Source organism: Crinia signifera, unplaced genomic scaffold (assembly GCF_055691185.1).
Source record: "Crinia signifera unplaced genomic scaffold, ASM5569118v1 HAP2_SCAFFOLD_605, whole genome shotgun sequence".
Lineage (NCBI taxonomy): Eukaryota > Metazoa > Chordata > Amphibia > Anura > Myobatrachidae > Crinia > Crinia signifera.
The window spans coordinates 30,232-57,865 of NW_028142498.1; the positions used below are offsets into that span (position 1 = coordinate 30,232).

General features: G+C 45.7%; 17 non-coding genes and 1 pseudogene across 17 annotated transcripts; all 18 read left to right on the plus strand.

Annotated features, from left to right (window-relative positions):
- Positions 1–570: 570 nt before the first annotated feature.
- LOC146055782 (U2 spliceosomal RNA) lies at positions 571–761 on the plus strand. Its single transcript, XR_014468927.1, has one exon. It is a non-coding gene; the product is annotated as a U2 spliceosomal RNA (small nuclear RNA).
- A 1,397-nt stretch (positions 762–2,158) lies between these two features.
- LOC146055783 (U2 spliceosomal RNA) lies at positions 2,159–2,349 on the plus strand. The gene has a single exon (XR_014468928.1). It is a non-coding gene; the product is annotated as a U2 spliceosomal RNA (small nuclear RNA).
- Positions 2,350–3,746: 1,397 nt separating this feature from the next.
- LOC146055784 (U2 spliceosomal RNA) lies at positions 3,747–3,937 on the plus strand. Its single transcript, XR_014468929.1, has one exon. It is a non-coding gene; the product is annotated as a U2 spliceosomal RNA (small nuclear RNA).
- A 1,396-nt stretch (positions 3,938–5,333) lies between these two features.
- LOC146055785 (U2 spliceosomal RNA) lies at positions 5,334–5,524 on the plus strand. Its single transcript, XR_014468930.1, has one exon. It is a non-coding gene; the product is annotated as a U2 spliceosomal RNA (small nuclear RNA).
- A 1,397-nt stretch (positions 5,525–6,921) lies between these two features.
- LOC146055786 (U2 spliceosomal RNA) lies at positions 6,922–7,112 on the plus strand. The gene has a single exon (XR_014468931.1). It is a non-coding gene; the product is annotated as a U2 spliceosomal RNA (small nuclear RNA).
- A 1,397-nt stretch (positions 7,113–8,509) lies between these two features.
- On the plus strand, positions 8,510–8,700 carry LOC146055787 (U2 spliceosomal RNA). The gene has a single exon (XR_014468932.1). It is a non-coding gene; the product is annotated as a U2 spliceosomal RNA (small nuclear RNA).
- A 1,397-nt stretch (positions 8,701–10,097) lies between these two features.
- On the plus strand, positions 10,098–10,288 carry LOC146055788 (U2 spliceosomal RNA). Its single transcript, XR_014468933.1, has one exon. It is a non-coding gene; the product is annotated as a U2 spliceosomal RNA (small nuclear RNA).
- A 1,397-nt stretch (positions 10,289–11,685) lies between these two features.
- On the plus strand, positions 11,686–11,876 carry LOC146055790 (U2 spliceosomal RNA). Its single transcript, XR_014468935.1, has one exon. It is a non-coding gene; the product is annotated as a U2 spliceosomal RNA (small nuclear RNA).
- Positions 11,877–13,273: 1,397 nt separating this feature from the next.
- On the plus strand, positions 13,274–13,464 carry LOC146055792 (U2 spliceosomal RNA). The gene has a single exon (XR_014468936.1). It is a non-coding gene; the product is annotated as a U2 spliceosomal RNA (small nuclear RNA).
- Positions 13,465–14,861: 1,397 nt separating this feature from the next.
- On the plus strand, positions 14,862–15,052 carry LOC146055793 (U2 spliceosomal RNA). Its single transcript, XR_014468937.1, has one exon. It is a non-coding gene; the product is annotated as a U2 spliceosomal RNA (small nuclear RNA).
- Positions 15,053–16,449: 1,397 nt separating this feature from the next.
- LOC146055794 (U2 spliceosomal RNA) lies at positions 16,450–16,640 on the plus strand. The gene has a single exon (XR_014468938.1). It is a non-coding gene; the product is annotated as a U2 spliceosomal RNA (small nuclear RNA).
- A 1,397-nt stretch (positions 16,641–18,037) lies between these two features.
- LOC146055795 (U2 spliceosomal RNA) lies at positions 18,038–18,228 on the plus strand. Its single transcript, XR_014468939.1, has one exon. It is a non-coding gene; the product is annotated as a U2 spliceosomal RNA (small nuclear RNA).
- Positions 18,229–19,625: 1,397 nt separating this feature from the next.
- LOC146055796 (U2 spliceosomal RNA) lies at positions 19,626–19,816 on the plus strand. The gene has a single exon (XR_014468940.1). It is a non-coding gene; the product is annotated as a U2 spliceosomal RNA (small nuclear RNA).
- Positions 19,817–21,213: 1,397 nt separating this feature from the next.
- Positions 21,214–21,404, plus strand: LOC146055797 (U2 spliceosomal RNA). Its single transcript, XR_014468941.1, has one exon. It is a non-coding gene; the product is annotated as a U2 spliceosomal RNA (small nuclear RNA).
- A 1,397-nt stretch (positions 21,405–22,801) lies between these two features.
- Positions 22,802–22,992, plus strand: LOC146055798 (U2 spliceosomal RNA). The gene has a single exon (XR_014468942.1). It is a non-coding gene; the product is annotated as a U2 spliceosomal RNA (small nuclear RNA).
- Positions 22,993–24,389: 1,397 nt separating this feature from the next.
- LOC146055799 (U2 spliceosomal RNA) lies at positions 24,390–24,580 on the plus strand. The gene has a single exon (XR_014468943.1). It is a non-coding gene; the product is annotated as a U2 spliceosomal RNA (small nuclear RNA).
- A 1,397-nt stretch (positions 24,581–25,977) lies between these two features.
- LOC146055800 (U2 spliceosomal RNA) lies at positions 25,978–26,168 on the plus strand. Its single transcript, XR_014468944.1, has one exon. It is a non-coding gene; the product is annotated as a U2 spliceosomal RNA (small nuclear RNA).
- Positions 26,169–27,565: 1,397 nt separating this feature from the next.
- On the plus strand, positions 27,566–27,634 carry LOC146055804 (U2 spliceosomal RNA; annotated as a pseudogene; the record flags this gene model as incomplete).

Sequence of the window (27,634 nt, forward strand, 5' to 3'; positions counted from 1 at the left end):
GGGCAGATTGTGATGTCACACAAAGGGTCCTGCCACATGAATGCCTGTCCATCTGACTGTCTACTACTGCTGCTGAATGGGCTCAAAACAGGAAAGCCGTCATTGCACCTGATTGTGCAAGATTCCTCCTTCTCCTCTGCAGCAGCTAGCTGATTGATTTAGTCAGCAGCAGTTCGTCAGGGACACAGGCATGCAGCAGCAAAGAGCGAGGAGACAGCTGGCTGCTGCTGCTTGCCTGTTGGTCGTCTGCCTAGTGGGTGTGTGTCTGTTGACGCGACGTCAACAGACGGGGCGGAGCACATGCAAATTTGGCCTCCTACCCAGCTGAGGCTCCCTTCCCGCCCGCCGACGACCTAATCACAAAATCAGTTGGATGGCTACTCGTCCTCCGGTCCCTGTCCAGCACTTCAAGTCCTAATCACACCTGCCGTACAGCCAGGTATCTTTCAGACTGCAACGACAAAGAAGTGATGTGTGTGTGTTAGATGTGTCCGTGGTGCTGATCTCCTCTCCACCAGTATTGCTGGCCGAATTCAGGTTCGCGCGGTTTGCTGGGAGCCCATTCGGGTTATCGCTTCTCGGCCTTTTGGCTAAGATCAAGTGTAGTATCTGTTCTTATCAGTTTAATATCTGATACGCCCCCTATCTGGGGGCCATATATTAAATGGATTTTTAGAACAGGGAGATGGAAGAAGAGCTTGCTCTGTCCACTCCACGCATTGACCTGGTATTGCAGTACTTCCAGGACCGGTGCACCTTCCTAATCTGTTATCCAAAAATAGACTATTTCCATTCCTGGCACTTGATTTGGAGTATCAATTGTTTGTGCACCTTTGTATTTAGAAATGCATGCATTTGCTGCTTCAAGGTTTAACCCTTGTGCATAAATACTTTGAAATCCTGCCTCCAGTGTATCATTTTGTGACTATTTCTTGACTCCTTGAATTGTACTTTCTGGAATCGAGGCAGTTAAATATTTTTACGTGACACTACACTTGATATCAGCATGTGCGGCCTAGGCAAAAGACCGGAAGCCTGCCTAAATTAAAGGACTTATCAATCGCTGCGACCTCCCAATAAATATGCAAACACTATGTGACTTACCTACGATCTTACCACGGAAACATCAACTGGATCACAGCAATGGCATTTTTGGACCCCCCCTCCCTCTCCATTTGAAATGGCTTGGTTTTTTTTTTTCCTCTCTCTTTCTTTCTTTCTTTATTTCTTATATTTTTTTCTTTTCTTTTTGCGCGCTCTTTTCTCTCTTTTGTTTTGGGAATTTTTTTTCCTCATTTCTTTTGTTTTGGGAATTTTTTTTCCTCATTTCTTTTGTTATGGGAATTTTTTTTCCTCTTCCATTTTTTTTCCGAGCCAAACAATTGATGATCATTGAGAGGGGGGAATTTAGAAAAAGTATCACTTACCTTCTTCGGACCATCATTTGGGTGGTAACTGCCAATAAAAGAAAACATTGGCCCACCCAGCTCACCTACACATGACTGTCCTGTCTGCCTGTCTGTTCCAAGTGACTGTCTGGCTGTCAGGTTCCGCCGGATTCCGAGTGAGCAGCTTGTGATGTCATAGAGGGCAGATTGTGATGTCACACAAAGGGTCCTGCCACATGAATGCCTGTCCATCTGACTGTCTACTACTGCTGCTGAATGGGCTCAAAACAGGAAAGCCGTCATTGCACCTGATTGTGCAAGATTCCTCCTTCTCCTCTGCAGCAGCTAGCTGATTGATTTAGTCAGCAGCAGTTCGTCAGGGACACAGGCATGCAGCAGCAAAGAGCGAGGAGACAGCTGGCTGCTGCTGCTTGCCTGTTGGTCGTCTGCCTAGTGGGTGTGTGTCTGTTGACGCGACGTCAACAGACGGGGCGGAGCACATGCAAATTTGGCCTCCTACCCAGCTGAGGCTCCCTTCCCGCCCGCCGACGACCTAATCACAAAATCAGTTGGATGGCTACTCGTCCTCCGGTCCCTGTCCAGCACTTCAAGTCCTAATCACACCTGCCGTACAGCCAGGTATCTTTCAGACTGCAACGACAAAGAAGTGATGTGTGTGTGTTAGATGTGTCCGTGGTGCTGATCTCCTCTCCACCAGTATTGCTGGCCGAATTCAGGTTCGCGCGGTTTGCTGGGAGCCCATTCGGGTTATCGCTTCTCGGCCTTTTGGCTAAGATCAAGTGTAGTATCTGTTCTTATCAGTTTAATATCTGATACGCCCCCTATCTGGGGGCCATATATTAAATGGATTTTTAGAACAGGGAGATGGAAGAAGAGCTTGCTCTGTCCACTCCACGCATTGACCTGGTATTGCAGTACTTCCAGGACCGGTGCACCTTCCTAATCTGTTATCCAAAAATAGACTATTTCCATTCCTGGCACTTGATTTGGAGTATCAATTGTTTGTGCACCTTTGTATTTAGAAATGCATGCATTTGCTGCTTCAAGGTTTAACCCTTGTGCATAAATACTTTGAAATCCTGCCTCCAGTGTATCATTTTGTGACTATTTCTTGACTCCTTGAATTGTACTTTCTGGAATCGAGGCAGTTAAATATTTTTACGTGACACTACACTTGATATCAGCATGTGCGGCCTAGGCAAAAGACCGGAAGCCTGCCTAAATTAAAGGACTTATCAATCGCTGCGACCTCCCAATAAATATGCAAACACTATGTGACTTACCTACGATCTTACCACGGAAACATCAACTGGATCACAGCAATGGCATTTTTGGACCCCCCCTCCCTCTCCATTTGAAATGGCTTGGTTTTTTTTTTTCCTCTCTCTTTCTTTCTTTCTTTATTTCTTATATTTTTTTCTTTTCTTTTTGCGCGCTCTTTTCTCTCTTTTGTTTTGGGAATTTTTTTTCCTCATTTCTTTTGTTTTGGGAATTTTTTTTCCTCATTTCTTTTGTTATGGGAATTTTTTTTCCTCTTCCATTTTTTTTCCGAGCCAAACAATTGATGATCATTGAGAGGGGGGAATTTAGAAAAAGTATCACTTACCTTCTTCGGACCATCATTTGGGTGGTAACTGCCAATAAAAGAAAACATTGGCCCACCCAGCTCACCTACACATGACTGTCCTGTCTGCCTGTCTGTTCCAAGTGACTGTCTGGCTGTCAGGTTCCGCCGGATTCCGAGTGAGCAGCTTGTGATGTCATAGAGGGCAGATTGTGATGTCACACAAAGGGTCCTGCCACATGAATGCCTGTCCATCTGACTGTCTACTACTGCTGCTGAATGGGCTCAAAACAGGAAAGCCGTCATTGCACCTGATTGTGCAAGATTCCTCCTTCTCCTCTGCAGCAGCTAGCTGATTGATTTAGTCAGCAGCAGTTCGTCAGGGACACAGGCATGCAGCAGCAAAGAGCGAGGAGACAGCTGGCTGCTGCTGCTTGCCTGTTGGTCGTCTGCCTAGTGGGTGTGTGTCTGTTGACGCGACGTCAACAGACGGGGCGGAGCACATGCAAATTTGGCCTCCTACCCAGCTGAGGCTCCCTTCCCGCCCGCCGACGACCTAATCACAAAATCAGTTGGATGGCTACTCGTCCTCCGGTCCCTGTCCAGCACTTCAAGTCCTAATCACACCTGCCGTACAGCCAGGTATCTTTCAGACTGCAACGACAAAGAAGTGATGTGTGTGTGTTAGATGTGTCCGTGGTGCTGATCTCCTCTCCACCAGTATTGCTGGCCGAATTCAGGTTCGCGCGGTTTGCTGGGAGCCCATTCGGGTTATCGCTTCTCGGCCTTTTGGCTAAGATCAAGTGTAGTATCTGTTCTTATCAGTTTAATATCTGATACGCCCCCTATCTGGGGGCCATATATTAAATGGATTTTTAGAACAGGGAGATGGAAGAAGAGCTTGCTCTGTCCACTCCACGCATTGACCTGGTATTGCAGTACTTCCAGGACCGGTGCACCTTCCTAATCTGTTATCCAAAAATAGACTATTTCCATTCCTGGCACTTGATTTGGAGTATCAATTGTTTGTGCACCTTTGTATTTAGAAATGCATGCATTTGCTGCTTCAAGGTTTAACCCTTGTGCATAAATACTTTGAAATCCTGCCTCCAGTGTATCATTTTGTGACTATTTCTTGACTCCTTGAATTGTACTTTCTGGAATCGAGGCAGTTAAATATTTTTACGTGACACTACACTTGATATCAGCATGTGCGGCCTAGGCAAAAGACCGGAAGCCTGCCTAAATTAAAGGACTTATCAATCGCTGCGACCTCCCAATAAATATGCAAACACTATGTGACTTACCTACGATCTTACCACGGAAACATCAACTGGATCACAGCAATGGCATTTTTGGACCCCCCCTCCCTCTCCATTTGAAATGGCTTGGTTTTTTTTTTTCCTCTCTCTTTCTTTCTTTCTTTATTTCTTATATTTTTTTCTTTTCTTTTTGCGCGCTCTTTTCTCTCTTTTGTTTTGGGAATTTTTTTTCCTCATTTCTTTTGTTTTGGGAATTTTTTTTCCTCATTTCTTTTGTTATGGGAATTTTTTTTCCTCTTCCATTTTTTTTCCGAGCCAAACAATTGATGATCATTGAGAGGGGGGAATTTAGAAAAAGTATCACTTACCTTCTTCGGACCATCATTTGGGTGGTAACTGCCAATAAAAGAAAACATTGGCCCACCCAGCTCACCTACACATGACTGTCCTGTCTGCCTGTCTGTTCCAAGTGACTGTCTGGCTGTCAGGTTCCGCCGGATTCCGAGTGAGCAGCTTGTGATGTCATAGAGGGCAGATTGTGATGTCACACAAAGGGTCCTGCCACATGAATGCCTGTCCATCTGACTGTCTACTACTGCTGCTGAATGGGCTCAAAACAGGAAAGCCGTCATTGCACCTGATTGTGCAAGATTCCTCCTTCTCCTCTGCAGCAGCTAGCTGATTGATTTAGTCAGCAGCAGTTCGTCAGGGACACAGGCATGCAGCAGCAAAGAGCGAGGAGACAGCTGGCTGCTGCTGCTTGCCTGTTGGTCGTCTGCCTAGTGGGTGTGTGTCTGTTGACGCGACGTCAACAGACGGGGCGGAGCACATGCAAATTTGGCCTCCTACCCAGCTGAGGCTCCCTTCCCGCCCGCCGACGACCTAATCACAAAATCAGTTGGATGGCTACTCGTCCTCCGGTCCCTGTCCAGCACTTCAAGTCCTAATCACACCTGCCGTACAGCCAGGTATCTTTCAGACTGCAACGACAAAGAAGTGATGTGTGTGTGTTAGATGTGTCCGTGGTGCTGATCTCCTCTCCACCAGTATTGCTGGCCGAATTCAGGTTCGCCGGTTTGCTGGGAGCCCATTCGGGTTATCGCTTCTCGGCCTTTTGGCTAAGATCAAGTGTAGTATCTGTTCTTATCAGTTTAATATCTGATACGCCCCCTATCTGGGGGCCATATATTAAATGGATTTTTAGAACAGGGAGATGGAAGAAGAGCTTGCTCTGTCCACTCCACGCATTGACCTGGTATTGCAGTACTTCCAGGACCGGTGCACCTTCCTAATCTGTTATCCAAAAATAGACTATTTCCATTCCTGGCACTTGATTTGGAGTATCAATTGTTTGTGCACCTTTGTATTTAGAAATGCATGCATTTGCTGCTTCAAGGTTTAACCCTTGTGCATAAATACTTTGAAATCCTGCCTCCAGTGTATCATTTTGTGACTATTTCTTGACTCCTTGAATTGTACTTTCTGGAATCGAGGCAGTTAAATATTTTTACGTGACACTACACTTGATATCAGCATGTGCGGCCTAGGCAAAAGACCGGAAGCCTGCCTAAATTAAAGGACTTATCAATCGCTGCGACCTCCCAATAAATATGCAAACACTATGTGACTTACCTACGATCTTACCACGGAAACATCAACTGGATCACAGCAATGGCATTTTTGGACCCCCCCTCCCTCTCCATTTGAAATGGCTTGGTTTTTTTTTTTCCTCTCTCTTTCTTTCTTTCTTTATTTCTTATATTTTTTTCTTTTCTTTTTGCGCGCTCTTTTCTCTCTTTTGTTTTGGGAATTTTTTTTCCTCATTTCTTTTGTTTTGGGAATTTTTTTTCCTCATTTCTTTTGTTATGGGAATTTTTTTTCCTCTTCCATTTTTTTTCCGAGCCAAACAATTGATGATCATTGAGAGGGGGGAATTTAGAAAAAGTATCACTTACCTTCTTCGGACCATCATTTGGGTGGTAACTGCCAATAAAAGAAAACATTGGCCCACCCAGCTCACCTACACATGACTGTCCTGTCTGCCTGTCTGTTCCAAGTGACTGTCTGGCTGTCAGGTTCCGCCGGATTCCGAGTGAGCAGCTTGTGATGTCATAGAGGGCAGATTGTGATGTCACACAAAGGGTCCTGCCACATGAATGCCTGTCCATCTGACTGTCTACTACTGCTGCTGAATGGGCTCAAAACAGGAAAGCCGTCATTGCACCTGATTGTGCAAGATTCCTCCTTCTCCTCTGCAGCAGCTAGCTGATTGATTTAGTCAGCAGCAGTTCGTCAGGGACACAGGCATGCAGCAGCAAAGAGCGAGGAGACAGCTGGCTGCTGCTGCTTGCCTGTTGGTCGTCTGCCTAGTGGGTGTGTGTCTGTTGACGCGACGTCAACAGACGGGGCGGAGCACATGCAAATTTGGCCTCCTACCCAGCTGAGGCTCCCTTCCCGCCCGCCGACGACCTAATCACAAAATCAGTTGGATGGCTACTCGTCCTCCGGTCCCTGTCCAGCACTTCAAGTCCTAATCACACCTGCCGTACAGCCAGGTATCTTTCAGACTGCAACGACAAAGAAGTGATGTGTGTGTGTTAGATGTGTCCGTGGTGCTGATCTCCTCTCCACCAGTATTGCTGGCCGAATTCAGGTTCGCGCGGTTTGCTGGGAGCCCATTCGGGTTATCGCTTCTCGGCCTTTTGGCTAAGATCAAGTGTAGTATCTGTTCTTATCAGTTTAATATCTGATACGCCCCCTATCTGGGGGCCATATATTAAATGGATTTTTAGAACAGGGAGATGGAAGAAGAGCTTGCTCTGTCCACTCCACGCATTGACCTGGTATTGCAGTACTTCCAGGACCGGTGCACCTTCCTAATCTGTTATCCAAAAATAGACTATTTCCATTCCTGGCACTTGATTTGGAGTATCAATTGTTTGTGCACCTTTGTATTTAGAAATGCATGCATTTGCTGCTTCAAGGTTTAACCCTTGTGCATAAATACTTTGAAATCCTGCCTCCAGTGTATCATTTTGTGACTATTTCTTGACTCCTTGAATTGTACTTTCTGGAATCGAGGCAGTTAAATATTTTTACGTGACACTACACTTGATATCAGCATGTGCGGCCTAGGCAAAAGACCGGAAGCCTGCCTAAATTAAAGGACTTATCAATCGCTGCGACCTCCCAATAAATATGCAAACACTATGTGACTTACCTACGATCTTACCACGGAAACATCAACTGGATCACAGCAATGGCATTTTTGGACCCCCCCTCCCTCTCCATTTGAAATGGCTTGGTTTTTTTTTTTCCTCTCTCTTTCTTTCTTTCTTTATTTCTTATATTTTTTTCTTTTCTTTTTGCGCGCTCTTTTCTCTCTTTTGTTTTGGGAATTTTTTTTCCTCATTTCTTTTGTTTTGGGAATTTTTTTTCCTCATTTCTTTTGTTATGGGAATTTTTTTTCCTCTTCCATTTTTTTTCCGAGCCAAACAATTGATGATCATTGAGAGGGGGGAATTTAGAAAAAGTATCACTTACCTTCTTCGGACCATCATTTGGGTGGTAACTGCCAATAAAAGAAAACATTGGCCCACCCAGCTCACCTACACATGACTGTCCTGTCTGCCTGTCTGTTCCAAGTGACTGTCTGGCTGTCAGGTTCCGCCGGATTCCGAGTGAGCAGCTTGTGATGTCATAGAGGGCAGATTGTGATGTCACACAAAGGGTCCTGCCACATGAATGCCTGTCCATCTGACTGTCTACTACTGCTGCTGAATGGGCTCAAAACAGGAAAGCCGTCATTGCACCTGATTGTGCAAGATTCCTCCTTCTCCTCTGCAGCAGCTAGCTGATTGATTTAGTCAGCAGCAGTTCGTCAGGGACACAGGCATGCAGCAGCAAAGAGCGAGGAGACAGCTGGCTGCTGCTGCTTGCCTGTTGGTCGTCTGCCTAGTGGGTGTGTGTCTGTTGACGCGACGTCAACAGACGGGGCGGAGCACATGCAAATTTGGCCTCCTACCCAGCTGAGGCTCCCTTCCCGCCCGCCGACGACCTAATCACAAAATCAGTTGGATGGCTACTCGTCCTCCGGTCCCTGTCCAGCACTTCAAGTCCTAATCACACCTGCCGTACAGCCAGGTATCTTTCAGACTGCAACGACAAAGAAGTGATGTGTGTGTGTTAGATGTGTCCGTGGTGCTGATCTCCTCTCCACCAGTATTGCTGGCCGAATTCAGGTTCGCGCGGTTTGCTGGGAGCCCATTCGGGTTATCGCTTCTCGGCCTTTTGGCTAAGATCAAGTGTAGTATCTGTTCTTATCAGTTTAATATCTGATACGCCCCCTATCTGGGGGCCATATATTAAATGGATTTTTAGAACAGGGAGATGGAAGAAGAGCTTGCTCTGTCCACTCCACGCATTGACCTGGTATTGCAGTACTTCCAGGACCGGTGCACCTTCCTAATCTGTTATCCAAAAATAGACTATTTCCATTCCTGGCACTTGATTTGGAGTATCAATTGTTTGTGCACCTTTGTATTTAGAAATGCATGCATTTGCTGCTTCAAGGTTTAACCCTTGTGCATAAATACTTTGAAATCCTGCCTCCAGTGTATCATTTTGTGACTATTTCTTGACTCCTTGAATTGTACTTTCTGGAATCGAGGCAGTTAAATATTTTTACGTGACACTACACTTGATATCAGCATGTGCGGCCTAGGCAAAAGACCGGAAGCCTGCCTAAATTAAAGGACTTATCAATCGCTGCGACCTCCCAATAAATATGCAAACACTATGTGACTTACCTACGATCTTACCACGGAAACATCAACTGGATCACAGCAATGGCATTTTTGGACCCCCCCTCCCTCTCCATTTGAAATGGCTTGGTTTTTTTTTTTCCTCTCTCTTTCTTTCTTTCTTTATTTCTTATATTTTTTTCTTTTCTTTTTGCGCGCTCTTTTCTCTCTTTTGTTTTGGGAATTTTTTTTCCTCATTTCTTTTGTTTTGGGAATTTTTTTTCCTCATTTCTTTTGTTATGGGAATTTTTTTTCCTCTTCCATTTTTTTTCCGAGCCAAACAATTGATGATCATTGAGAGGGGGGAATTTAGAAAAAGTATCACTTACCTTCTTCGGACCATCATTTGGGTGGTAACTGCCAATAAAAGAAAACATTGGCCCACCCAGCTCACCTACACATGACTGTCCTGTCTGCCTGTCTGTTCCAAGTGACTGTCTGGCTGTCAGGTTCCGCCGGATTCCGAGTGAGCAGCTTGTGATGTCATAGAGGGCAGATTGTGATGTCACACAAAGGGTCCTGCCACATGAATGCCTGTCCATCTGACTGTCTACTACTGCTGCTGAATGGGCTCAAAACAGGAAAGCCGTCATTGCACCTGATTGTGCAAGATTCCTCCTTCTCCTCTGCAGCAGCTAGCTGATTGATTTAGTCAGCAGCAGTTCGTCAGGGACACAGGCATGCAGCAGCAAAGAGCGAGGAGACAGCTGGCTGCTGCTGCTTGCCTGTTGGTCGTCTGCCTAGTGGGTGTGTGTCTGTTGACGCGACGTCAACAGACGGGGCGGAGCACATGCAAATTTGGCCTCCTACCCAGCTGAGGCTCCCTTCCCGCCCGCCGACGACCTAATCACAAAATCAGTTGGATGGCTACTCGTCCTCCGGTCCCTGTCCAGCACTTCAAGTCCTAATCACACCTGCCGTACAGCCAGGTATCTTTCAGACTGCAACGACAAAGAAGTGATGTGTGTGTGTTAGATGTGTCCGTGGTGCTGATCTCCTCTCCACCAGTATTGCTGGCCGAATTCAGGTTCGCGCGGTTTGCTGGGAGCCCATTCGGGTTATCGCTTCTCGGCCTTTTGGCTAAGATCAAGTGTAGTATCTGTTCTTATCAGTTTAATATCTGATACGCCCCCTATCTGGGGGCCATATATTAAATGGATTTTTAGAACAGGGAGATGGAAGAAGAGCTTGCTCTGTCCACTCCACGCATTGACCTGGTATTGCAGTACTTCCAGGACCGGTGCACCTTCCTAATCTGTTATCCAAAAATAGACTATTTCCATTCCTGGCACTTGATTTGGAGTATCAATTGTTTGTGCACCTTTGTATTTAGAAATGCATGCATTTGCTGCTTCAAGGTTTAACCCTTGTGCATAAATACTTTGAAATCCTGCCTCCAGTGTATCATTTTGTGACTATTTCTTGACTCCTTGAATTGTACTTTCTGGAATCGAGGCAGTTAAATATTTTTACGTGACACTACACTTGATATCAGCATGTGCGGCCTAGGCAAAAGACCGGAAGCCTGCCTAAATTAAAGGACTTATCAATCGCTGCGACCTCCCAATAAATATGCAAACACTATGTGACTTACCTACGATCTTACCACGGAAACATCAACTGGATCACAGCAATGGCATTTTTGGACCCCCCCTCCCTCTCCATTTGAAATGGCTTGGTTTTTTTTTTTCCTCTCTCTTTCTTTCTTTCTTTATTTCTTATATTTTTTTCTTTTCTTTTTGCGCGCTCTTTTCTCTCTTTTGTTTTGGGAATTTTTTTTCCTCATTTCTTTTGTTTTGGGAATTTTTTTTCCTCATTTCTTTTGTTATGGGAATTTTTTTTCCTCTTCCATTTTTTTTCCGAGCCAAACAATTGATGATCATTGAGAGGGGGGAATTTAGAAAAAGTATCACTTACCTTCTTCGGACCATCATTTGGGTGGTAACTGCCAATAAAAGAAAACATTGGCCCACCCAGCTCACCTACACATGACTGTCCTGTCTGCCTGTCTGTTCCAAGTGACTGTCTGGCTGTCAGGTTCCGCCGGATTCCGAGTGAGCAGCTTGTGATGTCATAGAGGGCAGATTGTGATGTCACACAAAGGGTCCTGCCACATGAATGCCTGTCCATCTGACTGTCTACTACTGCTGCTGAATGGGCTCAAAACAGGAAAGCCGTCATTGCACCTGATTGTGCAAGATTCCTCCTTCTCCTCTGCAGCAGCTAGCTGATTGATTTAGTCAGCAGCAGTTCGTCAGGGACACAGGCATGCAGCAGCAAAGAGCGAGGAGACAGCTGGCTGCTGCTGCTTGCCTGTTGGTCGTCTGCCTAGTGGGTGTGTGTCTGTTGACGCGACGTCAACAGACGGGGCGGAGCACATGCAAATTTGGCCTCCTACCCAGCTGAGGCTCCCTTCCCGCCCGCCGACGACCTAATCACAAAATCAGTTGGATGGCTACTCGTCCTCCGGTCCCTGTCCAGCACTTCAAGTCCTAATCACACCTGCCGTACAGCCAGGTATCTTTCAGACTGCAACGACAAAGAAGTGATGTGTGTGTGTTAGATGTGTCCGTGGTGCTGATCTCCTCTCCACCAGTATTGCTGGCCGAATTCAGGTTCGCGCGGTTTGCTGGGAGCCCATTCGGGTTATCGCTTCTCGGCCTTTTGGCTAAGATCAAGTGTAGTATCTGTTCTTATCAGTTTAATATCTGATACGCCCCCTATCTGGGGGCCATATATTAAATGGATTTTTAGAACAGGGAGATGGAAGAAGAGCTTGCTCTGTCCACTCCACGCATTGACCTGGTATTGCAGTACTTCCAGGACCGGTGCACCTTCCTAATCTGTTATCCAAAAATAGACTATTTCCATTCCTGGCACTTGATTTGGAGTATCAATTGTTTGTGCACCTTTGTATTTAGAAATGCATGCATTTGCTGCTTCAAGGTTTAACCCTTGTGCATAAATACTTTGAAATCCTGCCTCCAGTGTATCATTTTGTGACTATTTCTTGACTCCTTGAATTGTACTTTCTGGAATCGAGGCAGTTAAATATTTTTACGTGACACTACACTTGATATCAGCATGTGCGGCCTAGGCAAAAGACCGGAAGCCTGCCTAAATTAAAGGACTTATCAATCGCTGCGACCTCCCAATAAATATGCAAACACTATGTGACTTACCTACGATCTTACCACGGAAACATCAACTGGATCACAGCAATGGCATTTTTGGACCCCCCCTCCCTCTCCATTTGAAATGGCTTGGTTTTTTTTTTTCCTCTCTCTTTCTTTCTTTCTTTATTTCTTATATTTTTTTCTTTTCTTTTTGCGCGCTCTTTTCTCTCTTTTGTTTTGGGAATTTTTTTTCCTCATTTCTTTTGTTTTGGGAATTTTTTTTCCTCATTTCTTTTGTTATGGGAATTTTTTTTCCTCTTCCATTTTTTTTCCGAGCCAAACAATTGATGATCATTGAGAGGGGGGAATTTAGAAAAAGTATCACTTACCTTCTTCGGACCATCATTTGGGTGGTAACTGCCAATAAAAGAAAACATTGGCCCACCCAGCTCACCTACACATGACTGTCCTGTCTGCCTGTCTGTTCCAAGTGACTGTCTGGCTGTCAGGTTCCGCCGGATTCCGAGTGAGCAGCTTGTGATGTCATAGAGGGCAGATTGTGATGTCACACAAAGGGTCCTGCCACATGAATGCCTGTCCATCTGACTGTCTACTACTGCTGCTGAATGGGCTCAAAACAGGAAAGCCGTCATTGCACCTGATTGTGCAAGATTCCTCCTTCTCCTCTGCAGCAGCTAGCTGATTGATTTAGTCAGCAGCAGTTCGTCAGGGACACAGGCATGCAGCAGCAAAGAGCGAGGAGACAGCTGGCTGCTGCTGCTTGCCTGTTGGTCGTCTGCCTAGTGGGTGTGTGTCTGTTGACGCGACGTCAACAGACGGGGCGGAGCACATGCAAATTTGGCCTCCTACCCAGCTGAGGCTCCCTTCCCGCCCGCCGACGACCTAATCACAAAATCAGTTGGATGGCTACTCGTCCTCCGGTCCCTGTCCAGCACTTCAAGTCCTAATCACACCTGCCGTACAGCCAGGTATCTTTCAGACTGCAACGACAAAGAAGTGATGTGTGTGTGTTAGATGTGTCCGTGGTGCTGATCTCCTCTCCACCAGTATTGCTGGCCGAATTCAGGTTCGCGCGGTTTGCTGGGAGCCCATTCGGGTTATCGCTTCTCGGCCTTTTGGCTAAGATCAAGTGTAGTATCTGTTCTTATCAGTTTAATATCTGATACGCCCCCTATCTGGGGGCCATATATTAAATGGATTTTTAGAACAGGGAGATGGAAGAAGAGCTTGCTCTGTCCACTCCACGCATTGACCTGGTATTGCAGTACTTCCAGGACCGGTGCACCTTCCTAATCTGTTATCCAAAAATAGACTATTTCCATTCCTGGCACTTGATTTGGAGTATCAATTGTTTGTGCACCTTTGTATTTAGAAATGCATGCATTTGCTGCTTCAAGGTTTAACCCTTGTGCATAAATACTTTGAAATCCTGCCTCCAGTGTATCATTTTGTGACTATTTCTTGACTCCTTGAATTGTACTTTCTGGAATCGAGGCAGTTAAATATTTTTACGTGACACTACACTTGATATCAGCATGTGCGGCCTAGGCAAAAGACCGGAAGCCTGCCTAAATTAAAGGACTTATCAATCGCTGCGACCTCCCAATAAATATGCAAACACTATGTGACTTACCTACGATCTTACCACGGAAACATCAACTGGATCACAGCAATGGCATTTTTGGACCCCCCCTCCCTCTCCATTTGAAATGGCTTGGTTTTTTTTTTTCCTCTCTCTTTCTTTCTTTCTTTATTTCTTATATTTTTTTCTTTTCTTTTTGCGCGCTCTTTTCTCTCTTTTGTTTTGGGAATTTTTTTTCCTCATTTCTTTTGTTTTGGGAATTTTTTTTCCTCATTTCTTTTGTTATGGGAATTTTTTTTCCTCTTCCATTTTTTTTCCGAGCCAAACAATTGATGATCATTGAGAGGGGGGAATTTAGAAAAAGTATCACTTACCTTCTTCGGACCATCATTTGGGTGGTAACTGCCAATAAAAGAAAACATTGGCCCACCCAGCTCACCTACACATGACTGTCCTGTCTGCCTGTCTGTTCCAAGTGACTGTCTGGCTGTCAGGTTCCGCCGGATTCCGAGTGAGCAGCTTGTGATGTCATAGAGGGCAGATTGTGATGTCACACAAAGGGTCCTGCCACATGAATGCCTGTCCATCTGACTGTCTACTACTGCTGCTGAATGGGCTCAAAACAGGAAAGCCGTCATTGCACCTGATTGTGCAAGATTCCTCCTTCTCCTCTGCAGCAGCTAGCTGATTGATTTAGTCAGCAGCAGTTCGTCAGGGACACAGGCATGCAGCAGCAAAGAGCGAGGAGACAGCTGGCTGCTGCTGCTTGCCTGTTGGTCGTCTGCCTAGTGGGTGTGTGTCTGTTGACGCGACGTCAACAGACGGGGCGGAGCACATGCAAATTTGGCCTCCTACCCAGCTGAGGCTCCCTTCCCGCCCGCCGACGACCTAATCACAAAATCAGTTGGATGGCTACTCGTCCTCCGGTCCCTGTCCAGCACTTCAAGTCCTAATCACACCTGCCGTACAGCCAGGTATCTTTCAGACTGCAACGACAAAGAAGTGATGTGTGTGTGTTAGATGTGTCCGTGGTGCTGATCTCCTCTCCACCAGTATTGCTGGCCGAATTCAGGTTCGCGCGGTTTGCTGGGAGCCCATTCGGGTTATCGCTTCTCGGCCTTTTGGCTAAGATCAAGTGTAGTATCTGTTCTTATCAGTTTAATATCTGATACGCCCCCTATCTGGGGGCCATATATTAAATGGATTTTTAGAACAGGGAGATGGAAGAAGAGCTTGCTCTGTCCACTCCACGCATTGACCTGGTATTGCAGTACTTCCAGGACCGGTGCACCTTCCTAATCTGTTATCCAAAAATAGACTATTTCCATTCCTGGCACTTGATTTGGAGTATCAATTGTTTGTGCACCTTTGTATTTAGAAATGCATGCATTTGCTGCTTCAAGGTTTAACCCTTGTGCATAAATACTTTGAAATCCTGCCTCCAGTGTATCATTTTGTGACTATTTCTTGACTCCTTGAATTGTACTTTCTGGAATCGAGGCAGTTAAATATTTTTACGTGACACTACACTTGATATCAGCATGTGCGGCCTAGGCAAAAGACCGGAAGCCTGCCTAAATTAAAGGACTTATCAATCGCTGCGACCTCCCAATAAATATGCAAACACTATGTGACTTACCTACGATCTTACCACGGAAACATCAACTGGATCACAGCAATGGCATTTTTGGACCCCCCCTCCCTCTCCATTTGAAATGGCTTGGTTTTTTTTTTTCCTCTCTCTTTCTTTCTTTCTTTATTTCTTATATTTTTTTCTTTTCTTTTTGCGCGCTCTTTTCTCTCTTTTGTTTTGGGAATTTTTTTTCCTCATTTCTTTTGTTTTGGGAATTTTTTTTCCTCATTTCTTTTGTTATGGGAATTTTTTTTCCTCTTCCATTTTTTTTCCGAGCCAAACAATTGATGATCATTGAGAGGGGGGAATTTAGAAAAAGTATCACTTACCTTCTTCGGACCATCATTTGGGTGGTAACTGCCAATAAAAGAAAACATTGGCCCACCCAGCTCACCTACACATGACTGTCCTGTCTGCCTGTCTGTTCCAAGTGACTGTCTGGCTGTCAGGTTCCGCCGGATTCCGAGTGAGCAGCTTGTGATGTCATAGAGGGCAGATTGTGATGTCACACAAAGGGTCCTGCCACATGAATGCCTGTCCATCTGACTGTCTACTACTGCTGCTGAATGGGCTCAAAACAGGAAAGCCGTCATTGCACCTGATTGTGCAAGATTCCTCCTTCTCCTCTGCAGCAGCTAGCTGATTGATTTAGTCAGCAGCAGTTCGTCAGGGACACAGGCATGCAGCAGCAAAGAGCGAGGAGACAGCTGGCTGCTGCTGCTTGCCTGTTGGTCGTCTGCCTAGTGGGTGTGTGTCTGTTGACGCGACGTCAACAGACGGGGCGGAGCACATGCAAATTTGGCCTCCTACCCAGCTGAGGCTCCCTTCCCGCCCGCCGACGACCTAATCACAAAATCAGTTGGATGGCTACTCGTCCTCCGGTCCCTGTCCAGCACTTCAAGTCCTAATCACACCTGCCGTACAGCCAGGTATCTTTCAGACTGCAACGACAAAGAAGTGATGTGTGTGTGTTAGATGTGTCCGTGGTGCTGATCTCCTCTCCACCAGTATTGCTGGCCGAATTCAGGTTCGCGCGGTTTGCTGGGAGCCCATTCGGGTTATCGCTTCTCGGCCTTTTGGCTAAGATCAAGTGTAGTATCTGTTCTTATCAGTTTAATATCTGATACGCCCCCTATCTGGGGGCCATATATTAAATGGATTTTTAGAACAGGGAGATGGAAGAAGAGCTTGCTCTGTCCACTCCACGCATTGACCTGGTATTGCAGTACTTCCAGGACCGGTGCACCTTCCTAATCTGTTATCCAAAAATAGACTATTTCCATTCCTGGCACTTGATTTGGAGTATCAATTGTTTGTGCACCTTTGTATTTAGAAATGCATGCATTTGCTGCTTCAAGGTTTAACCCTTGTGCATAAATACTTTGAAATCCTGCCTCCAGTGTATCATTTTGTGACTATTTCTTGACTCCTTGAATTGTACTTTCTGGAATCGAGGCAGTTAAATATTTTTACGTGACACTACACTTGATATCAGCATGTGCGGCCTAGGCAAAAGACCGGAAGCCTGCCTAAATTAAAGGACTTATCAATCGCTGCGACCTCCCAATAAATATGCAAACACTATGTGACTTACCTACGATCTTACCACGGAAACATCAACTGGATCACAGCAATGGCATTTTTGGACCCCCCCTCCCTCTCCATTTGAAATGGCTTGGTTTTTTTTTTTCCTCTCTCTTTCTTTCTTTCTTTATTTCTTATATTTTTTTCTTTTCTTTTTGCGCGCTCTTTTCTCTCTTTTGTTTTGGGAATTTTTTTTCCTCATTTCTTTTGTTTTGGGAATTTTTTTTCCTCATTTCTTTTGTTATGGGAATTTTTTTTCCTCTTCCATTTTTTTTCCGAGCCAAACAATTGATGATCATTGAGAGGGGGGAATTTAGAAAAAGTATCACTTACCTTCTTCGGACCATCATTTGGGTGGTAACTGCCAATAAAAGAAAACATTGGCCCACCCAGCTCACCTACACATGACTGTCCTGTCTGCCTGTCTGTTCCAAGTGACTGTCTGGCTGTCAGGTTCCGCCGGATTCCGAGTGAGCAGCTTGTGATGTCATAGAGGGCAGATTGTGATGTCACACAAAGGGTCCTGCCACATGAATGCCTGTCCATCTGACTGTCTACTACTGCTGCTGAATGGGCTCAAAACAGGAAAGCCGTCATTGCACCTGATTGTGCAAGATTCCTCCTTCTCCTCTGCAGCAGCTAGCTGATTGATTTAGTCAGCAGCAGTTCGTCAGGGACACAGGCATGCAGCAGCAAAGAGCGAGGAGACAGCTGGCTGCTGCTGCTTGCCTGTTGGTCGTCTGCCTAGTGGGTGTGTGTCTGTTGACGCGACGTCAACAGACGGGGCGGAGCACATGCAAATTTGGCCTCCTACCCAGCTGAGGCTCCCTTCCCGCCCGCCGACGACCTAATCACAAAATCAGTTGGATGGCTACTCGTCCTCCGGTCCCTGTCCAGCACTTCAAGTCCTAATCACACCTGCCGTACAGCCAGGTATCTTTCAGACTGCAACGACAAAGAAGTGATGTGTGTGTGTTAGATGTGTCCGTGGTGCTGATCTCCTCTCCACCAGTATTGCTGGCCGAATTCAGGTTCGCGCGGTTTGCTGGGAGCCCATTCGGGTTATCGCTTCTCGGCCTTTTGGCTAAGATCAAGTGTAGTATCTGTTCTTATCAGTTTAATATCTGATACGCCCCCTATCTGGGGGCCATATATTAAATGGATTTTTAGAACAGGGAGATGGAAGAAGAGCTTGCTCTGTCCACTCCACGCATTGACCTGGTATTGCAGTACTTCCAGGACCGGTGCACCTTCCTAATCTGTTATCCAAAAATAGACTATTTCCATTCCTGGCACTTGATTTGGAGTATCAATTGTTTGTGCACCTTTGTATTTAGAAATGCATGCATTTGCTGCTTCAAGGTTTAACCCTTGTGCATAAATACTTTGAAATCCTGCCTCCAGTGTATCATTTTGTGACTATTTCTTGACTCCTTGAATTGTACTTTCTGGAATCGAGGCAGTTAAATATTTTTACGTGACACTACACTTGATATCAGCATGTGCGGCCTAGGCAAAAGACCGGAAGCCTGCCTAAATTAAAGGACTTATCAATCGCTGCGACCTCCCAATAAATATGCAAACACTATGTGACTTACCTACGATCTTACCACGGAAACATCAACTGGATCACAGCAATGGCATTTTTGGACCCCCCCTCCCTCTCCATTTGAAATGGCTTGGTTTTTTTTTTTCCTCTCTCTTTCTTTCTTTCTTTATTTCTTATATTTTTTTCTTTTCTTTTTGCGCGCTCTTTTCTCTCTTTTGTTTTGGGAATTTTTTTTCCTCATTTCTTTTGTTTTGGGAATTTTTTTTCCTCATTTCTTTTGTTATGGGAATTTTTTTTCCTCTTCCATTTTTTTTCCGAGCCAAACAATTGATGATCATTGAGAGGGGGGAATTTAGAAAAAGTATCACTTACCTTCTTCGGACCATCATTTGGGTGGTAACTGCCAATAAAAGAAAACATTGGCCCACCCAGCTCACCTACACATGACTGTCCTGTCTGCCTGTCTGTTCCAAGTGACTGTCTGGCTGTCAGGTTCCGCCGGATTCCGAGTGAGCAGCTTGTGATGTCATAGAGGGCAGATTGTGATGTCACACAAAGGGTCCTGCCACATGAATGCCTGTCCATCTGACTGTCTACTACTGCTGCTGAATGGGCTCAAAACAGGAAAGCCGTCATTGCACCTGATTGTGCAAGATTCCTCCTTCTCCTCTGCAGCAGCTAGCTGATTGATTTAGTCAGCAGCAGTTCGTCAGGGACACAGGCATGCAGCAGCAAAGAGCGAGGAGACAGCTGGCTGCTGCTGCTTGCCTGTTGGTCGTCTGCCTAGTGGGTGTGTGTCTGTTGACGCGACGTCAACAGACGGGGCGGAGCACATGCAAATTTGGCCTCCTACCCAGCTGAGGCTCCCTTCCCGCCCGCCGACGACCTAATCACAAAATCAGTTGGATGGCTACTCGTCCTCCGGTCCCTGTCCAGCACTTCAAGTCCTAATCACACCTGCCGTACAGCCAGGTATCTTTCAGACTGCAACGACAAAGAAGTGATGTGTGTGTGTTAGATGTGTCCGTGGTGCTGATCTCCTCTCCACCAGTATTGCTGGCCGAATTCAGGTTCGCGCGGTTTGCTGGGAGCCCATTCGGGTTATCGCTTCTCGGCCTTTTGGCTAAGATCAAGTGTAGTATCTGTTCTTATCAGTTTAATATCTGATACGCCCCCTATCTGGGGGCCATATATTAAATGGATTTTTAGAACAGGGAGATGGAAGAAGAGCTTGCTCTGTCCACTCCACGCATTGACCTGGTATTGCAGTACTTCCAGGACCGGTGCACCTTCCTAATCTGTTATCCAAAAATAGACTATTTCCATTCCTGGCACTTGATTTGGAGTATCAATTGTTTGTGCACCTTTGTATTTAGAAATGCATGCATTTGCTGCTTCAAGGTTTAACCCTTGTGCATAAATACTTTGAAATCCTGCCTCCAGTGTATCATTTTGTGACTATTTCTTGACTCCTTGAATTGTACTTTCTGGAATCGAGGCAGTTAAATATTTTTACGTGACACTACACTTGATATCAGCATGTGCGGCCTAGGCAAAAGACCGGAAGCCTGCCTAAATTAAAGGACTTATCAATCGCTGCGACCTCCCAATAAATATGCAAACACTATGTGACTTACCTACGATCTTACCACGGAAACATCAACTGGATCACAGCAATGGCATTTTTGGACCCCCCCTCCCTCTCCATTTGAAATGGCTTGGTTTTTTTTTTTCCTCTCTCTTTCTTTCTTTCTTTATTTCTTATATTTTTTTCTTTTCTTTTTGCGCGCTCTTTTCTCTCTTTTGTTTTGGGAATTTTTTTTCCTCATTTCTTTTGTTTTGGGAATTTTTTTTCCTCATTTCTTTTGTTATGGGAATTTTTTTTCCTCTTCCATTTTTTTTCCGAGCCAAACAATTGATGATCATTGAGAGGGGGGAATTTAGAAAAAGTATCACTTACCTTCTTCGGACCATCATTTGGGTGGTAACTGCCAATAAAAGAAAACATTGGCCCACCCAGCTCACCTACACATGACTGTCCTGTCTGCCTGTCTGTTCCAAGTGACTGTCTGGCTGTCAGGTTCCGCCGGATTCCGAGTGAGCAGCTTGTGATGTCATAGAGGGCAGATTGTGATGTCACACAAAGGGTCCTGCCACATGAATGCCTGTCCATCTGACTGTCTACTACTGCTGCTGAATGGGCTCAAAACAGGAAAGCCGTCATTGCACCTGATTGTGCAAGATTCCTCCTTCTCCTCTGCAGCAGCTAGCTGATTGATTTAGTCAGCAGCAGTTCGTCAGGGACACAGGCATGCAGCAGCAAAGAGCGAGGAGACAGCTGGCTGCTGCTGCTTGCCTGTTGGTCGTCTGCCTAGTGGGTGTGTGTCTGTTGACGCGACGTCAACAGACGGGGCGGAGCACATGCAAATTTGGCCTCCTACCCAGCTGAGGCTCCCTTCCCGCCCGCCGACGACCTAATCACAAAATCAGTTGGATGGCTACTCGTCCTCCGGTCCCTGTCCAGCACTTCAAGTCCTAATCACACCTGCCGTACAGCCAGGTATCTTTCAGACTGCAACGACAAAGAAGTGATGTGTGTGTGTTAGATGTGTCCGTGGTGCTGATCTCCTCTCCACCAGTATTGCTGGCCGAATTCAGGTTCGCGCGGTTTGCTGGGAGCCCATTCGGGTTATCGCTTCTCGGCCTTTTGGCTAAGATCAAGTGTAGTATCTGTTCTTATCAGTTTAATATCTGATACGCCCCCTATCTGGGGGCCATATATTAAATGGATTTTTAGAACAGGGAGATGGAAGAAGAGCTTGCTCTGTCCACTCCACGCATTGACCTGGTATTGCAGTACTTCCAGGACCGGTGCACCTTCCTAATCTGTTATCCAAAAATAGACTATTTCCATTCCTGGCACTTGATTTGGAGTATCAATTGTTTGTGCACCTTTGTATTTAGAAATGCATGCATTTGCTGCTTCAAGGTTTAACCCTTGTGCATAAATACTTTGAAATCCTGCCTCCAGTGTATCATTTTGTGACTATTTCTTGACTCCTTGAATTGTACTTTCTGGAATCGAGGCAGTTAAATATTTTTACGTGACACTACACTTGATATCAGCATGTGCGGCCTAGGCAAAAGACCGGAAGCCTGCCTAAATTAAAGGACTTATCAATCGCTGCGACCTCCCAATAAATATGCAAACACTATGTGACTTACCTACGATCTTACCACGGAAACATCAACTGGATCACAGCAATGGCATTTTTGGACCCCCCCTCCCTCTCCATTTGAAATGGCTTGGTTTTTTTTTTTCCTCTCTCTTTCTTTCTTTCTTTATTTCTTATATTTTTTTCTTTTCTTTTTGCGCGCTCTTTTCTCTCTTTTGTTTTGGGAATTTTTTTTCCTCATTTCTTTTGTTTTGGGAATTTTTTTTCCTCATTTCTTTTGTTATGGGAATTTTTTTTCCTCTTCCATTTTTTTTCCGAGCCAAACAATTGATGATCATTGAGAGGGGGGAATTTAGAAAAAGTATCACTTACCTTCTTCGGACCATCATTTGGGTGGTAACTGCCAATAAAAGAAAACATTGGCCCACCCAGCTCACCTACACATGACTGTCCTGTCTGCCTGTCTGTTCCAAGTGACTGTCTGGCTGTCAGGTTCCGCCGGATTCCGAGTGAGCAGCTTGTGATGTCATAGAGGGCAGATTGTGATGTCACACAAAGGGTCCTGCCACATGAATGCCTGTCCATCTGACTGTCTACTACTGCTGCTGAATGGGCTCAAAACAGGAAAGCCGTCATTGCACCTGATTGTGCAAGATTCCTCCTTCTCCTCTGCAGCAGCTAGCTGATTGATTTAGTCAGCAGCAGTTCGTCAGGGACACAGGCATGCAGCAGCAAAGAGCGAGGAGACAGCTGGCTGCTGCTGCTTGCCTGTTGGTCGTCTGCCTAGTGGGTGTGTGTCTGTTGACGCGACGTCAACAGACGGGGCGGAGCACATGCAAATTTGGCCTCCTACCCAGCTGAGGCTCCCTTCCCGCCCGCCGACGACCTAATCACAAAATCAGTTGGATGGCTACTCGTCCTCCGGTCCCTGTCCAGCACTTCAAGTCCTAATCACACCTGCCGTACAGCCAGGTATCTTTCAGACTGCAACGACAAAGAAGTGATGTGTGTGTGTTAGATGTGTCCGTGGTGCTGATCTCCTCTCCACCAGTATTGCTGGCCGAATTCAGGTTCGCGCGGTTTGCTGGGAGCCCATTCGGGTTATCGCTTCTCGGCCTTTTGGCTAAGATCAAGTGTAGTATCTGTTCTTATCAGTTTAATATCTGATACGCCCCCTATCTGGGGGCCATATATTAAATGGATTTTTAGAACAGGGAGATGGAAGAAGAGCTTGCTCTGTCCACTCCACGCATTGACCTGGTATTGCAGTACTTCCAGGACCGGTGCACCTTCCTAATCTGTTATCCAAAAATAGACTATTTCCATTCCTGGCACTTGATTTGGAGTATCAATTGTTTGTGCACCTTTGTATTTAGAAATGCATGCATTTGCTGCTTCAAGGTTTAACCCTTGTGCATAAATACTTTGAAATCCTGCCTCCAGTGTATCATTTTGTGACTATTTCTTGACTCCTTGAATTGTACTTTCTGGAATCGAGGCAGTTAAATATTTTTACGTGACACTACACTTGATATCAGCATGTGCGGCCTAGGCAAAAGACCGGAAGCCTGCCTAAATTAAAGGACTTATCAATCGCTGCGACCTCCCAATAAATATGCAAACACTATGTGACTTACCTACGATCTTACCACGGAAACATCAACTGGATCACAGCAATGGCATTTTTGGACCCCCCCTCCCTCTCCATTTGAAATGGCTTGGTTTTTTTTTTTCCTCTCTCTTTCTTTCTTTCTTTATTTCTTATATTTTTTTCTTTTCTTTTTGCGCGCTCTTTTCTCTCTTTTGTTTTGGGAATTTTTTTTCCTCATTTCTTTTGTTTTGGGAATTTTTTTTCCTCATTTCTTTTGTTATGGGAATTTTTTTTCCTCTTCCATTTTTTTTCCGAGCCAAACAATTGATGATCATTGAGAGGGGGGAATTTAGAAAAAGTATCACTTACCTTCTTCGGACCATCATTTGGGTGGTAACTGCCAATAAAAGAAAACATTGGCCCACCCAGCTCACCTACACATGACTGTCCTGTCTGCCTGTCTGTTCCAAGTGACTGTCTGGCTGTCAGGTTCCGCCGGATTCCGAGTGAGCAGCTTGTGATGTCATAGAGGGCAGATTGTGATGTCACACAAAGGGTCCTGCCACATGAATGCCTGTCCATCTGACTGTCTACTACTGCTGCTGAATGGGCTCAAAACAGGAAAGCCGTCATTGCACCTGATTGTGCAAGATTCCTCCTTCTCCTCTGCAGCAGCTAGCTGATTGATTTAGTCAGCAGCAGTTCGTCAGGGACACAGGCATGCAGCAGCAAAGAGCGAGGAGACAGCTGGCTGCTGCTGCTTGCCTGTTGGTCGTCTGCCTAGTGGGTGTGTGTCTGTTGACGCGACGTCAACAGACGGGGCGGAGCACATGCAAATTTGGCCTCCTACCCAGCTGAGGCTCCCTTCCCGCCCGCCGACGACCTAATCACAAAATCAGTTGGATGGCTACTCGTCCTCCGGTCCCTGTCCAGCACTTCAAGTCCTAATCACACCTGCCGTACAGCCAGGTATCTTTCAGACTGCAACGACAAAGAAGTGATGTGTGTGTGTTAGATGTGTCCGTGGTGCTGATCTCCTCTCCACCAGTATTGCTGGCCGAATTCAGGTTCGCGCGGTTTGCTGGGAGCCCATTCGGGTTATCGCTTCTCGGCCTTTTGGCTAAGATCAAGTGTAGTATCTGTTCTTATCAGTTTAATATCTGATACGCCCCCTATCTGGGGGCCATATATTAAATGGATTTTTAGAACAGGGAGATGGAAGAAGAGCTTGCTCTGTCCACTCCACGCATTGACCTGGTATTGCAGTACTTCCAGGACCGGTGCACCTTCCTAATCTGTTATCCAAAAATAGACTATTTCCATTCCTGGCACTTGATTTGGAGTATCAATTGTTTGTGCACCTTTGTATTTAGAAATGCATGCATTTGCTGCTTCAAGGTTTAACCCTTGTGCATAAATACTTTGAAATCCTGCCTCCAGTGTATCATTTTGTGACTATTTCTTGACTCCTTGAATTGTACTTTCTGGAATCGAGGCAGTTAAATATTTTTACGTGACACTACACTTGATATCAGCATGTGCGGCCTAGGCAAAAGACCGGAAGCCTGCCTAAATTAAAGGACTTATCAATCGCTGCGACCTCCCAATAAATATGCAAACACTATGTGACTTACCTACGATCTTACCACGGAAACATCAACTGGATCACAGCAATGGCATTTTTGGACCCCCCCTCCCTCTCCATTTGAAATGGCTTGGTTTTTTTTTTTCCTCTCTCTTTCTTTCTTTCTTTATTTCTTATATTTTTTTCTTTTCTTTTTGCGCGCTCTTTTCTCTCTTTTGTTTTGGGAATTTTTTTTCCTCATTTCTTTTGTTTTGGGAATTTTTTTTCCTCATTTCTTTTGTTATGGGAATTTTTTTTCCTCTTCCATTTTTTTTCCGAGCCAAACAATTGATGATCATTGAGAGGGGGGAATTTAGAAAAAGTATCACTTACCTTCTTCGGACCATCATTTGGGTGGTAACTGCCAATAAAAGAAAACATTGGCCCACCCAGCTCACCTACACATGACTGTCCTGTCTGCCTGTCTGTTCCAAGTGACTGTCTGGCTGTCAGGTTCCGCCGGATTCCGAGTGAGCAGCTTGTGATGTCATAGAGGGCAGATTGTGATGTCACACAAAGGGTCCTGCCACATGAATGCCTGTCCATCTGACTGTCTACTACTGCTGCTGAATGGGCTCAAAACAGGAAAGCCGTCATTGCACCTGATTGTGCAAGATTCCTCCTTCTCCTCTGCAGCAGCTAGCTGATTGATTTAGTCAGCAGCAGTTCGTCAGGGACACAGGCATGCAGCAGCAAAGAGCGAGGAGACAGCTGGCTGCTGCTGCTTGCCTGTTGGTCGTCTGCCTAGTGGGTGTGTGTCTGTTGACGCGACGTCAACAGACGGGGCGGAGCACATGCAAATTTGGCCTCCTACCCAGCTGAGGCTCCCTTCCCGCCCGCCGACGACCTAATCACAAAATCAGTTGGATGGCTACTCGTCCTCCGGTCCCTGTCCAGCACTTCAAGTCCTAATCACACCTGCCGTACAGCCAGGTATCTTTCAGACTGCAACGACAAAGAAGTGATGTGTGTGTGTTAGATGTGTCCGTGGTGCTGATCTCCTCTCCACCAGTATTGCTGGCCGAATTCAGGTTCGCGCGGTTTGCTGGGAGCCCATTCGGGTTATCGCTTCTCGGCCTTTTGGCTAAGATCAAGTGTAGTATCTGTTCTTATCAGTTTAATATCTGATACGCCCCCTATCTGGGGGCCATATATTAAATGGATTTTTAGAACAGGGAGATGGAAGAAGAGCTTGCTCTGTCCACTCCACGCATTGACCTGGTATTGCAGTACTTCCAGGACCGGTGCACCTTCCTAATCTGTTATCCAAAAATAGACTATTTCCATTCCTGGCACTTGATTTGGAGTATCAATTGTTTGTGCACCTTTGTATTTAGAAATGCATGCATTTGCTGCTTCAAGGTTTAACCCTTGTGCATAAATACTTTGAAATCCTGCCTCCAGTGTATCATTTTGTGACTATTTCTTGACTCCTTGAATTGTACTTTCTGGAATCGAGGCAGTTAAATATTTTTACGTGACACTACACTTGATATCAGCATGTGCGGCCTAGGCAAAAGACCGGAAGCCTGCCTAAATTAAAGGACTTATCAATCGCTGCGACCTCCCAATAAATATGCAAACACTATGTGACTTACCTACGATCTTACCACGGAAACATCAACTGGATCACAGCAATGGCATTTTTGGACCCCCCCTCCCTCTCCATTTGAAATGGCTTGGTTTTTTTTTTTCCTCTCTCTTTCTTTCTTTCTTTATTTCTTATATTTTTTTCTTTTCTTTTTGCGCGCTCTTTTCTCTCTTTTGTTTTGGGAATTTTTTTTCCTCATTTCTTTTGTTTTGGGAATTTTTTTTCCTCATTTCTTTTGTTATGGGAATTTTTTTTCCTCTTCCATTTTTTTTCCGAGCCAAACAATTGATGATCATTGAGAGGGGGGAATTTAGAAAAAGTATCACTTACCTTCTTCGGACCATCATTTGGGTGGTAACTGCCAATAAAAGAAAACATTGGCCCACCCAGCTCACCTACACATGACTGTCCTGTCTGCCTGTCTGTTCCAAGTGACTGTCTGGCTGTCAGGTTCCGCCGGATTCCGAGTGAGCAGCTTGTGATGTCATAGAGGGCAGATTGTGATGTCACACAAAGGGTCCTGCCACATGAATGCCTGTCCATCTGACTGTCTACTACTGCTGCTGAATGGGCTCAAAACAGGAAAGCCGTCATTGCACCTGATTGTGCAAGATTCCTCCTTCTCCTCTGCAGCAGCTAGCTGATTGATTTAGTCAGCAGCAGTTCGTCAGGGACACAGGCATGCAGCAGCAAAGAGCGAGGAGACAGCTGGCTGCTGCTGCTTGCCTGTTGGTCGTCTGCCTAGTGGGTGTGTGTCTGTTGACGCGACGTCAACAGACGGGGCGGAGCACATGCAAATTTGGCCTCCTACCCAGCTGAGGCTCCCTTCCCGCCCGCCGACGACCTAATCACAAAATCAGTTGGATGGCTACTCGTCCTCCGGTCCCTGTCCAGCACTTCAAGTCCTAATCACACCTGCCGTACAGCCAGGTATCTTTCAGACTGCAACGACAAAGAAGTGATGTGTGTGTGTTAGATGTGTCCGTGGTGCTGATCTCCTCTCCACCAGTATTGCTGGCCGAATTCAGGTTCGCGCGGTTTGCTGGGAGCCCATTCGGGTTATCGCTTCTCGGCCTTTTGGCTAAGATCAAGTGTAGTATCTGTTCTTATCAGTTTAATATCTGATACGC